Genomic DNA, 13428 nt, shown 5'->3' with positions numbered 1-13428 from the left:
TCTTTACTATTCTTTCCTATCAGATTCCAGAATTTAGAGATTCCAATCTGAAGGGTCCTGACCTGAAACTTTGCGAATCCATTTCCTCTACAGATGCTGCCTGACCTGCTGAGTACCTTCAGTCATTTTTGTATTTTACTCAAGATTTCAGCATCTGCAGTGCCTTTTATCTCCACCTATGACTTGCAAGATCTTGTCTGACACCTTTTAACACTGGCCCCTTCCACTCTTTCAGTCTGTATTGATGAACCGCAATCTAAAATGGCAGGTGTTCATTTCTTTCCACAGATGCTTCTTGTACTGCTGAGTTGTCCAGCTCTTTTCCTTTTTTTTTTAGTTCTGAAATCTGCATTTTGCAGTGAAAGTAGAATTCCCTAACTTCCAATTGTTTTAGATCTTGTGAACGTTTGTATTCTTGCATTTTGAAACAGATGTAGCCTAGTTATAATGCACAAGATTCTCTAACGTGGAAGCACAATCTCTTTCGTCTTCAAACTTTGAAGTCCCCAAAGAAGGTGCTATCCTCTGCCAGGCACATTTGTCTAGAAATTCAGACAGGAGGCATTGTTCTTTTTTGTACACTGCCATATATCAGAAAATTGCTTACTTCAATGGAAACTGCTTCTGATAAAATTGCACCACTCTGGAAATATAATTGGACACTTGAAAGTCTCAAATCAGAATGTTAATGAAGAAGGGTTTCGGCCCGAAACGTTGCCTATTTCCTTCGGTCCATAGATGCTGCCTCACCCGCTGAGTTTCTCCAGCATTTTTGTCTACCTTCGATTTTCCAGCATCTGCAGTTCCTTCTTAAACATGAGTTGATGAAATGATTTCTTCATCAGTCATGCAGATGATATTATTATTTTCTGCAAAATACTGGCAAAGTTGCATGGATAGTTAGGTCAAACTGTTCCATGGAACAAGGATATTACCCCAAAACCACAACGTCTTCATAGTTTGGTTTAGTTTAGTTTATTGTCATGTGTACCGAGGTTCAGTGAAAAGCTTTTGTTGCGTGCTATCCAGTCAGCAGAAAGACAATACACAATTACAATCAAGTCATTACACTGTATAGATACATGCAAAGGGAATAACGTTTAGTGATCATAGTTAAAGAAGGAGATGTTACTGTAGGAGTAGAGATTTATGAGTATGATCCAATTGTAAAACTGTTTGTAGATCTGCTTCTGTGGCAAGCACGCAAATAGTTGCCTGGGTTGGGTTGGCGCCATCTTGGAAGCAGGAATGCTTGACCTGCATCAATGGCCACTGGTAGCCATTACTGCTAGCCACTAATAGCAGCCACATGGGAACTCTCTCCTGGGTTTTCTAGGTCAGCTGGCTAATCCAGAGGAAGATTGAGGTATATCAGATTCATTAGCACAGTTTCCATTATTCTCCTGTTGGATTGAGGACAGTAAGGGAGCAGGAGAACCTTAGAGTGATGAACAATGGCAGAGTTAGGCAATACAAGTCTATCAGTACCCTGTGAAATGATACTTGATATAATAAGTTGTCGGCTTATTAAAAATGCTGTGCAATTATTAGAAACAAATACTAGAACAACCTTATTTCAAAATGGATTGACACAACAGCTGTATCGATTTGTATTTCTAAAGCAGTTTAAAGTGCAAGATGAAACCTAATTGAATGCACACTTCTCCCACTGTCCCTCTCCAAGTTTAGTTAGAGTACTGATACTCTTTCAACCTTCTGGACACCAAATCGGTCTGTCTCACTATCATTTTGTGGGTAACAATGCAGTTACGTTTCAACTACTTTTGAACGTTTCATCTATTTTAAAAATCCTTGACCATATATCATTAATTCCCAATGGACCTTATTTAACAAATCATAAATTCTCAGGCAAAAATAGCAAAATGTTCCATCAGTTCAACTATCGGAGTAGACTTCGCAGATGAGCCGAGTGGCCTACTTCTACTCCTATCACATATGACCTTATGATCTTCCCTTAATTGCAAAACACTGCAGCCTGTGAAGTAGTTCTGAACAGACAGCACCTTAAAGATTATATTGCTCACGTGCATAAACCTAGAAACTGTGAGTTCCATAATGTAGCAATGCAAAAATAATATCAAATACACAACCTGGGCTCCAAATGCGTCTGAAGAAGGCTCTCGACTCAAATGACACCATTCCTAGCGATGCTGCCTGCCCTGCTGAGTTACTCCAGCATTTTGTGTCTATCTTCAGTATAAACCAGCATCTGTCATTCCTTCCTACACACTACAAATACTCTCTTGTTTACTGTTGATGGAACCACTTTAAAATGCTACAAGGATTCCCATAATCTCCACATACGTGAAATAGAAAATTGGGTGAACCAAATGGATGTGTTAGTTGCAACTGACTGTTGATGGTCTTCTTGGTCATGGATTCCCAATTGCATATTACAGTCATGAGAAAGGCTTAGCAAAGATAGGTACTCTGTAGTTGGCATCGATGATTGTGCAAAAGGGCTGTTTTGTGGTTTATGAATCAGTTAATGAAAGGCCATGGTACCTTCCCAGGATGAAAATCATGCTCACCTGCACTGTGATCAGAGATAATGGAGAAGAAGGAAGAGTTGGAAGGGGGCGAGTCAGTGGATGAGGGAGCTAGACAAATGACCAATTATAGGGATGGGTAGAAGGGTGGAGATTATCAGGGGGTATATTAGGGCATAAGTGTCATTTGTGACAATCAGGTAAGTGATCAAGGGCGGAAATCCATACGAGGTAGGAAAGATTAAATTAATTCTCCAAATTTAAGGGCCTGTCCCACTTGGGCGTCATTTGCGCGTCACGCAGATGGCGCACAAAGATTTTGTACATCTCAAAATCCTGGAGCGCCGCGCACGATCGCGCGTCACTGCCTACGTCACCACGCACCATGCACACGTAATGCGCACCATACGCACGTAATGCTCACCATAAGCACGTAATGCGCACCATGCGCACATCACATGCGCAGCACTACGCGCAAATGATGTTGCGTAAATTACTCACAAATGACGCCCATGTGGGACAGGCCCATGAGACACCAAAATGACGTACTGAAAAGGTAAAAACAAAACACAAGGTGAGAAGCAAGTTAAGGAAAAGAAATGAAAGAGTTAGAAGTAATAAACTGTAATTGGCCAGCAGTGACCAACAACGGTAGTTCCAAGGATGTATAAATTCCTCCTTAGTACTCTAAAAAAGAACTTTGCTGGGGGATTGACGTCATCCCATACATGACTCATGTTCCTGCCAGGAAATACCGTGATGCGTTTCCAAAGTGAATTAGAACAAGTCCGATAAGACCATCATCATTCTGATATCTCACTCTCAGGGAAGTCAATTTTCAGTCATATAATCCTGAGGTATTTCTACACCATTGTTTTATTACCACGATTATACGACTTATTTTCTGTTAAAGTAGTTTTACATCCTTCTTATATTTATGCATGGATCTATTAGCATTATATTTTCTTGTCCCATTTTCTGAATGGAGATTGTTTAAAGTGGCATATTTGGGCGATGCTAGTGTTTAAACAATACCCAGAAAGTGTCATAAATAAACATCCCTTTACAGTGTATTTGTTGATCAGTATTCCAAAGAAAGGACTTTACTTTGGGAATGCCATCATAATGCACAAAATTCCCCTTTAGTGAATGCTGAATATGGTGGTTTAGATGCAACAAATTTAATAAAGTGGATAAAAATAATATAGTCAAGCTGTTTTACCATATATTTTATAATTAGCATTGCAAAGAGGAGACAGTAAACAGTTTGTCAGCAAACCACTAGATTACTTCCAATGCTGATTGCTTGAGAGAAAAGAAATGCGAGAATATGGCAGGAATTTTGCTGAGAAATGGTATGGGTTACAGAGGGAGGGTTTCGGATTTCCCAGAAATAGGAAATAGTTCTGTGTAAGGAAGAACTTCAATTCAATTCAATTCAATTCAATTGCCCTTTATTGTCATCCAAACAAGCAAGTTTTGAACAACATTTTGTTCCTGCAGTCATAACAGCAAAAAAAACAAAACCCACAATTAACACAATTCCACATAAACATCCAACACAGTGAATCTCCAAACACCTCCTCACTGTGATGGAAGGCAAAAGTCTTATTTCTTCCCTGTCCTTTGTTCATGGCAGGCAGCCAAACTGCAATGTCGAGGCAACCGGGGCTCCCGATGTTAAAGCCCCCGGCGGGCGACGGTAAGTCCTGCGGCCGTTTAAGGCGCACTGGTCGATGTAAGGCCCTGCTCTGGGCCGATTCAAACCCCTCGATTTGGGTTGGCGAAGTTGCTGTTGCGGGAGCTCCCCAAAAATCGGTCTCCCACTAGGGACCTGTGAGCTCCCGACTCCACCGTCCAAAGGGCCCGCAGTCGAAGCTCTGAAGCTCCGGTCGGGTCGCAGCCGCAGCCGCAGTGCCACCACAACTCCGAAGTCAGCCAACTCTGCGATGGTGAGTCCGCAGGCTCTACGGCTGGAGCCCTCAGGTCGATCCTGTTTGGAGGCCGCCAACTCCACGATGCTAGGCCCCAACGGCAATGGAGACACGACAAGGGAAAAGTCGTGTCAGGGAAGAGATTAAAAAGTCCCCCCCCCCCCCCCCCCCCCATATACACAGCTAAAAATAAACCAAAAACATACTCCTAACAGGACAAAAAAAAAGAAAAAAGACAGACAGACTGCAGGTGAGCCACTGCCACAAGGCACCACCGGAAACTCAAACTTATATTCAAGTTAGAACAGCTCCACCTGAACAGTACAATGTCACTGAGGGCTAATTAACTAGCAAACGGAAGGGAGGTTTCATACTAAATCTTCATGCTGGGTGGCAAGATGAAGTGTTAAAAGTATAGAGGCAAGGTGCAAAGAGAAATGGATAAGACAGAGTTTGAATAGTATTTGATTAATGGGATCATTAAAACACACATATAAAGTATAGAAGTAATGTGTGGAGTGCAAATGTGCAACGGTATGAAGCATGAAAGGTAGACAAAAAATGTTGGAGAAACTTAGCGGGTGAGGCAGCATCTATGGAGAGAAAGAATAGGCGAAGAAGGGTCTCGACCCGAAACGTCGCCTATTCCTTCTCTCCATAGATGCTGCCTCACCCGCTGAGTTTCTCCTGCAAGTTTTGTCCACCTTGGATTTTTCCAGCATCTGCCTTACAAGCATTGTTATTTAAACAGGCAGAAATAATGACATTTGAAAAGGAGATGGTGGTATTAACAAAGTGCATACTAGCATGAAAGTGTACTTAATAGAGATAAATATTGAGAACAGGATGGGAGGTTAAAAAAAGAATCAGTAATCCTGATTGGGGAAAATATTACAGTGACAAATCAAAGGCTCCCTACTTGGTGTGAGAAACAATTAAAATGTTCAGTTTTAGTTTAGTTTAAAAGTAGTACACAGAAATAGGTCCCCTTGACCTATCCATTCCACGGCAACCATCGATACTCATACACTCACATTATCCTACACTCTAGGGACAAATCACAATTTTTTAAGAAAGTCAATTAACCTATAAACCTGTACATCTTTGGAGTGAGGGAGGAAACTGGTGCACCCAGAGAAAACCTCACGGTCATGGGGAGAATGTACAGACTCTGTACAGACAGCACCAGTAGTCAGGATCGAACTGGGTGTCTGGCACTGTAAGACAACTATTCTACCGCTGTGCAGCATGATGCTAATGCTATGACAGGCTGATGTATAGAAGATCATGTTGCAAACACCTGCGGCAATTATGGAAAATCCCAAAAGGGTGGAGAGTAAGGATATAAATTGCAGGGAACCTGATCACAATCTTTGTTAGGCAAGACATTGTGCCAAAGAATAGAAGGGTGGCAATGTTAAACTATTGTCCAATAAAAGGGAGAAAGATAAACCTCCAATTCAGCATTATTCCACAAAGGGAATGTTTTAGAAACAATTAGAAAGAAAATTAGCAGGTACTTTGTGAAGCATAGACTAATAATGGCGAGCAAACATAGGCTTAAGGGCAAATTTATGAAGTAACTATAAGGATCGACAAGGGCATGGCATGTTGAAATGCACAAGGACTTTCAAACTGTGTTTGATAAATTTCCTCACAAGATTTGTTAGCAAAAATGAAGTCTATTGAATAAATATACCAATAATAGCATAGACTCAAAATGGAGCATGGGATAAAATATGGAGCGTTGTGGTGAACAGCTAAATCTTTTTTGGACTCGAGAGGGTTAAGCTGTAGTGTTCCTTGTGTTCAATGTCTTTGACTACTGCTGATTTTCCTCTACTTAATGAACTGGGCTTGTCATACAGGGTATAATTTAAACATTTTGCAAATGACACAAATCTTGAAAGTGCCATAAACAGTGATAAAGATAGTAATAGACTTCAAGAGTAATGAGCAGGCAGGAGAAATAAGTGGATACACGGTATTCAAATACAGAAAATGTTAAATAATACATTTGGTAGGAATAAAGAGGAAAGACAAATTAAACTAAAAGGGTGCAAATTTAATGGGAATACAAAGGAGAGAACTGGAGATGCTTATGCAAAATGTTTCAAAATGATATAACAGATTAACAAAGCAATTAATAGAGCAATTGCATTCACGATCCCATAATTTCAACCTGTGGCAAGAAGTTGTAATAAACTTGTATGGAATATTAATTTGGCAGCTGGACTACTGTGTCTAATTCTGGAATGCACCACGAAAGACTGGAGAAGATGCAGATGAGAGTTTCTGAAGTGGTTCCCAGGTTGAGGAGTGAAATGCATGAATAAAATTAAATAATTGGGGTTGTGCCTTGAACAAATGAATTGAGGATTTGAATCAGATGTTGAAGTTCATTTATATTTATATAAAATAAGAGAAGGTTGTTCCCTGAATGATTAAAAACAGAAGACAATAGATTTTCCCTGAAGAGCAGATGTGAGGAAGAAATACACTTTATCTATTAAATGGGTAGAATGTAGAAGTTAAGGTAGATTGTGAACACAGATTCAATAGAAAGGAATTGTATATATACTTGGAATAAATAAATCTTCAAGACATTGAATAAGAGCAGGAGATTTGGTCAAATTGGGTTGTCCATGAATGACTCAGAGCGGACTTGAAAGAGCAGGCATATTGAATTTCCTTTATTGCCATTCAGACCTTTCAGTCTGAACGAAATTCCGGGCCTGCAGTCATACATACAATAATACAATAATAGACAACAGAACAGACAGTAAACACAAATTAACATCCACCACAGTGAGTCCACCAAGCACCTCCTCACTGTGATGGAGGCAAAAATCTTAGGGCTGCAGTCTCTTCCCTCCTCTTCTCCCTCTGCGCTGAGGCGATACCCCACCGGGCGATGGTAAATCAGTCCCGCGGCTCACCGAGCTCCGCGAACAGGCCGGTTCAAACACCGCGGCCAGGGGTGGTCGAAGCTGCTGCCCTCCAGTCCAGCGGACGCAGCTGTTGACGACATCGTCCACTGGCCCGCGGCCGAACCCCGGTCTCAGGCCGCCGCCGACTGAACGCCGTCTCAGCCACCGGAGCACCGTTCCAGCCCCGAGCCGGGTCGCCCTCACGTGAGCGTCTCAGCCCCGCGCCCGGCCGCCCTCACGGGAGCGCCGTTACCCTCGAGCTGGGCCGCCCCAACGGGAGCGCCGTTACCATTGAGCTGGTCCGCCCCGACGGGAGCGCAGTTCCACCCTCGAGCTGGGCTGCCCCGATGGGAGCGCTGTTCCACCCTCGAGCTGGGCCACCCCGATGGGAGCGCCGTTACCTTCGAGCTGGGCCGCCCTCACGGGAGCGCCGTTTCCCTCAGGCTGCGCCGCCGTCACGGGAGCGCCGTTTCCCTCGGGCTGGGCCGCCCCTCATGGGAGCGCCGTTCCACCCTCGAGCTGGGCTGCCCCCACGGGAATGCCGTTTCCCTCGGGCTGGGCCGCCCCGATGGGAGCGCCGTTACCCTCGGGCTAGGCTGCCCCCACGGGAGTCCCATTTCCCTCGGGCTGGGCCGCCCCCATGGGAGCGTCTCAGCCCCTCACCAGGGCTCCCTCACGGGAGCGTCACAGCCCCTCACGGGAGCGCCGTTCCAGCCCCGAACTGGGCCGCCCTCACGGGAGCGAGTCCTGACAGGCTGCCTCCGGAGCCTCGAGGTCACCAGATCCGCCATTAGGCCTCAGCGCAGACGGAGGCAGAGAAGGGGGATACGACAAAAAACGACAAAAAAGTCGCATTACAGCAAGCCCCGTTTCAGCCCCCCCCCCCCCCCCCCCCCCCCCCGCACACACATAACCACAACCTAAAAAGCTAAAACTTAGTTAGACAAAACGAAAAAAAACAACACAAAAAAGTAAAAACAAATGGACTGCAGGCGAGCCGCAGCCGTTCACCAGCGCCGCCACTTCCGCCGCCGTTCACCAGCGCCGCCACTTCCGCCGCCGTTCACCAGCGCCGCCACTTCCATATACAGCCTGTTTGCATGTTATGCTATAGTATAATTCTGTACTTATGACAGCCCTTAATCAATTTATCCGCCTCGAGCATTCAATTATCATGGAATTCAATTGCATTTCCTTCAATGCACTGCCCTTACTTTTTGCAATTCTTTGCATGGTGCAATATTTCATTTCCTTTGGGTTAAAAACCTTTTCAAAACCTACTTATTGAGCAGGCTGTGGTCGTTTTTCTAACTGTCCCTGGAATCCATTCCTTTTATTTTTATGTTTACAAAATGCCCGAGGATACTTTCCTGCGTTAAGGAAGATACATAAATTCTTGACCACAAAATTGATTTTTTGCTCAAAGAAGAGAAAAGAAAAATCATTCAGGCCTTTCAGCAAGTTGTAATGAATGTATTGGCCGTAAGCATCTAGCCTGTGCATATAAAATGCTTATTTTCAAAAGGAATTAGAGTCAGTTGTGTAGCATGTAAACAGAATCTTCAGCCCAACCACGGTGTCTATCTGAATTGGTCTCAGTTCCTGCATTTGGCCCATACCTGTCTAAACCTCTTTTTAAATCCATGTTCCTGTCTAAATAGCATTTGAACATTATAATTATACATTAATTGTATCTTCCTCTGAATCTTCCTCTGGCAGCTTGTTCCAAATATCTACCACCCCTTGTGTGACAAAATTGCATATTAATTCTCTTTGAAATAATTCCTCTCTCACCTTAAATCTACACCCTCTCATTATAGACTCCACTGCCCTTGGAAAACGATTCTGACCATTCTTCTGATTTACAGTCCCCAAGACCTTGTTTACATCTTCAAGGTCAATATCAGCCTCCTATGTTCCAGGGAAAAATAAATCGCAGCCTAATTAACCTCTCATTTTAACGCAACTCCTCCAGTCAAACATCCTCTCAATCCTCAAGACCCCTGCTTGTATCATTCCATGCCATTCACCTTATTGATGCCCCTCATAATTTTATAGATCTTCTCATAATTTTATAGATCTTTACAAAGTCATCCCTCACCTCCTGAACTCCAGGGAAAAGAGTACCAGCTTATCTTGTCTCTCCTTATAACTCAATCCCTTCAGTCCTGGTCACATCCATGTGAATCTTTTTTGTTCCATTTCCAGCGTAATGTATCTTTCCTGTAGCCGGGGGAACAGAAGTAGGCACAATCCTCCGTGAATTGTTCCCACCAGTTGCGACATAACATTCCATCTCCTGTACTCAAGTTCATGACCACTGAAGGCAAGCAGGTTAAATGACCTCTTCACCATCTCTACCCTTGTTGCCATTTTCATGGAACTATGTATCCATACCCCCAGGCTGCTGTGTTCAGCAACACTCTCCAGGGCCCTAATATTTACTATGCAAGTCCAGCTTACCAAAACACAACCCCCAGCAATTGTCCGAGTTAAATTCCATGTGTCATTCCTTGGCTCACTTCCCCAGCTCTGGAGATTCTTAGATAACCCCTTTCATTATCCACTCCATCACCAATTTTGCTGTTATCCACAAATTTACCAACCATAGGATCATAAGCCATAGGAACTGAATTAGGCCCATCGAGTCAGCAGCACTAATCGATCATCGTTGATCTATTTCCCCCCCTCAACCTCATTCTCCTTCCTTTTCCCAAAACCTTCGACCTCCTTAGTAATCAACAACCTGTCAATCTCTGTTTTAAAAATACCCAATAACTTGGCCTTCAAAGTCACCTGTGGCAATTAATTCTACAGATGCATCACACTTTGGCTAAAGAAATTCTTCCTCAACTTCATTCTAAAGGTACGTCCTTTTATTCTGAGGACTCTCGCACTACAGGAAACCTCCTCCCCACACCCACTCTATCTAAGCCTTTCATTATTCAGTAGGTTTCAATGAGATCACCCCTCATCCGTCTAAGCTCCAACGAGTACAGGCACAGATCCTTTCAAATGTTCCTTGTACCATAACACAATCATCTCCGGGATCATTCCCAAATATGGGGCACAGAACTGTGGTCTGTTGTAGTCTGCTCAGCACCTTATAATGTCTCAGCACTACATCCTTATTTTTATATTCTAGTCCTCTCGAAACAAATGAAAACATTGCGTTTGCCTTCCAGTCTACCAGCTCAACCTACAAATTAATCTTTTGGAACCACTGAATGAATTGTACTTGATTATCAATCACCTCAAGACAAAACACCCCAAAGCCCTGGTCGTTGTAACCAGAGACTTCAACCAAGCCAACCTCAGGGCGTACTACCAAAGTTCTATCAGCATGTCTCTTGTCCCACCAGGGATCAGAACACCCTCGACCACTGCTGCATATCAATTTAAAAAATGCCTACGTCTCCAGCCGTCTACCACATTTTGGGATATCTGATCACCTAGCTGTGCTTCTGCTCCCTGCCTACAAACAATAATTGATGTAGGAGGATTCGGTACAGAGAGTTGTGAAATGCTGGTCAACGGACAATGATGACATCTTACATGACTGGTTTGAGTCAATGGACTGGTCCTTATTCAGGAATTCCGCAGCTAACGTGAATGAGTACGCCACTGCTGTGACCGACTTCAACTAGTGCGTGGAAGACTATGTGCAAACAAAGTCAATCTGAATGCTCCCCAACCACGGGTGGAAATCCCCGGGGTAGTGGGGGGACACGTTTTGAGAGGTGGGGGACAATCCCCCCCACCCCATGTTTTGTAATCCGAATTTTGAAATTCGGTGAAAAAAAAATCTATCTACTCTGCATCCCAGAGTACTTAAGGAAGTAGCCCCATAAATAGTGAATGCATTAGTGATAATTTTTCAAAACTCTTTAGATTCTGGAGTAGTTCCTGTAAAATGCACTGATCTACAGTTCCTGAGGATTGGAGGGTAGCTAATGTAACCCCACTTTTTAAAAAGGGAGGGAGAGAGAAAACGGGGAATTACAGACCAGTTAGTCTAACGTCGGTAGTGGGGAAACTACTAGAGTCATTTATTAAAGATGGTATTCCTCCAACTCCTTTGACCCCTGGTCCCCTGCTATTTCCGGCAAATTATTTATGTCTTCCTTAGTGAAGACGGAACCAAAGTAGTTTTTCAATTGGTCCGCCATATCCTTGTTCCCCATGATCAACTCACCTGTTTCTGACTGCAAGGGACCTACATTTGTTTAACTAATCTCTTTCTTCTGTTCTTCTGTTTGCCTTTATTTGTTTCAGTTTTATTTGTTTAAGTGGTATTTATCAACTTGTAGCCTTTGAAAAATTCAAGCAGGTATCCAACGCTTTCTTAAGGGTTGAATCGGCCCGTTCGTGGGGCCCTTCATCACCCGGCGTGGCTTAAAATCAAACTGTTGCATCGAGGCTCACCATGTTGGGCGATTTTAAGCCACGCCGGGCAATGAAAGGCCCAGCGAATGGGCCGATTCAAGCCCCACGATTCGGGGCAGATTAAGCTGCTGTTGCTGGAGTTCAGAGTCGGTCACCAACCAGGTCAGCTGTCGATGTTACCGACCACAGGGCCCACGGCCGAAGCCTCCAAAGCCTAATGTGTGTGTGTGAGCGTGTGCGCACGGCCACCAAAAAGTGCTGGCTTGAAGTCATAATGTAGTCATAGAGTGATACAGTGTGAAAACAGGCCCTTCGGTGCAACTTGCCCACACCCGCCAACATGTCCCAGCTAAACAACCTGCTTTTGGTCCATATCTCCAAACCTGTCCTATCCATGTATCAGTCTAACTTTTTCTTAAATGTTGGGATGGTCCCTGCCTCAACTACCTCCTCTGGCAGCTTGTTCCATACACCCATCACCCTTTGTGTGGATAAAGTTACCCTTTAAAAAGTTACCTCTTAAAAATACTTCATACAAAAAACATTGAAATCATACTTCTACAGTACACTAAAACATGATTTTAATACATCAAATTTCAAAAAGTTCCTTCCCTGGGAGGGGGGACACCCTTCTTCCACACCCTCTCCCCACTCAGTTGCTCCACTCCCTCACCGGGTACCCCCAAGGCCAGTGATCAGTGATCGCACAGCCTCCCCCTTTCAAAAATGCTCCAATCCAATTTAAAGCATATATACTGCATTTAAGTGTAAGTTAAAAGACTCGCTACAGTATGCACCATATTGCACAATTTCAAGTTGAAAAATGCAAATGTTCCATACCAATGGGAGGGGGACACCCGTCTTCCACCTCCCCCCCCCCCTCGGTCTAATCCAATACAACAGTGTGGAGAAAGCCGAGAGAGCCTGCCAACTTGTCCTCTTCCTCTTCAGGCCAACCAACTCCAGGGACCAGTGACACAGACTTCCCCCAACAGCAAGTTTCACGTTAGGTCAATCAGTAAACAGGAGGAGGGCTGGCAGTCAGCTTACAGACCCAGGTATGGTGTGGTGATTTAAATGAAAATGGGAAGTAGTTTCCACCTGTGGATCAAAGGCAAGGGCATTACCTGGACACAGAATGATTTAAAAATGTTAAATATTTCACCTTACATATCATAAGATCACAAGTGGTAAGAGTAAATTAGGCCATTCGGCCCATCGTCTACTCCACCATTCAATCACGGCTGATCTATTTCTCCCTCCTAACCCCATTCTCCTGCCTTCCCCCCATAACCTCTGAACCATGTACTAATCAATTGGTGACCAATATGCTGCAATACATCCCATTAATTTTCAACTCTTGAATGCAAATACTATAAAACTGCTTCAACAAACCATTCCTTTGGAGATTCCTATTTCTAATAAAGAGGGTGCTGAATAATTCATGACCCTGAGGGTAGGTATTCAGACTGCAAAAATGTTGGAAAAGATTCTACAAATTTTTCAGGGTTTCAAAGTTTGGAAATGAAAGTTGGGAAGTGAGTTAGAAAATCAAAAAGGCAGGAAGAAAAAAGAACAGAAAACCCAGCAAGAAAGACATGCAAGAAAAATCTCTGGAGATTGCAATGGAAAGCAGCAAGAAGATGAAGAAATGATATTTAGAAAATA

Source organism: Leucoraja erinacea, chromosome 1, assembly GCF_028641065.1.
Source record: "Leucoraja erinacea ecotype New England chromosome 1, Leri_hhj_1, whole genome shotgun sequence".
Classification (NCBI taxonomy): domain Eukaryota; kingdom Metazoa; phylum Chordata; class Chondrichthyes; order Rajiformes; family Rajidae; genus Leucoraja; species Leucoraja erinaceus.
Note: the sequence above shows the minus strand (reverse complement) of the source record.